This window comes from Elephantulus edwardii, unplaced genomic scaffold (assembly GCF_000299155.1).
Source record: "Elephantulus edwardii isolate Elephantulus edwardi_28Jun2011 unplaced genomic scaffold, EleEdw1.0 scaffold00249, whole genome shotgun sequence".
NCBI classification, from domain to species: Eukaryota; Metazoa; Chordata; class Mammalia; order Macroscelidea; family Macroscelididae; genus Elephantulus; species Elephantulus edwardii.
The window spans coordinates 1,796,191-1,796,741 of NW_006399999.1; the positions used below are offsets into that span (position 1 = coordinate 1,796,191).

A 551-nucleotide genomic window follows, 5' to 3' on the forward strand; every position below is an offset into this window, starting at 1 on the left:
AATTAACATTGCACTTTATTATCACTGTATTGTAAGTGCAAAATGCAATGTCTCAAATAAAGATGTATTTAAAATTGGCACCATTAAAAAAAATAAGTTATGCAAACAAAGTTAAGGAAAACCTCAACAAAGCTGTACAGAATTCTTCTGTGTCTCCATCTTCATCATCTACTGGAGAAACTCAGACCCAGTCTTCAAATCGATTATCCCGGGTCCCTATGTCTGCACTGAAATCTGTTACTTCTGCCAACTTTTTAATGGGCCTCTTCTAGCAGGGACTGATGGAAGTGTGTATTCTCAGGGGAGTCAGCCAATGCTAACTACTGCTGCTAATACTCTGACATCTATCTCTTCTGGAACTGATTCAGGTCCCCAGAACATGAGTTTAACTTCAGCAGCTGTTGAACAAATAAAGTCTAGCCTTTTTATTGACCCTTCAAATTTCCAAACTGTGCTATTGAGCACAGCATAAGATCTGCCCTCCCAGACAGATCAGCAAAACCTGGGGGACATCTTCCAGATTCAGTGGGGTTTGTTGTTGTTGTTGTTAT

General features: G+C 39.6%; 1 pseudogene; it reads left to right on the forward strand.

The window, feature by feature from the left end:
- The window catches only part of LOC102847951, a 6,354-nt pseudogene that overhangs the window by 3,080 nt on the left and 2,723 nt on the right, over positions 1-551 (forward strand).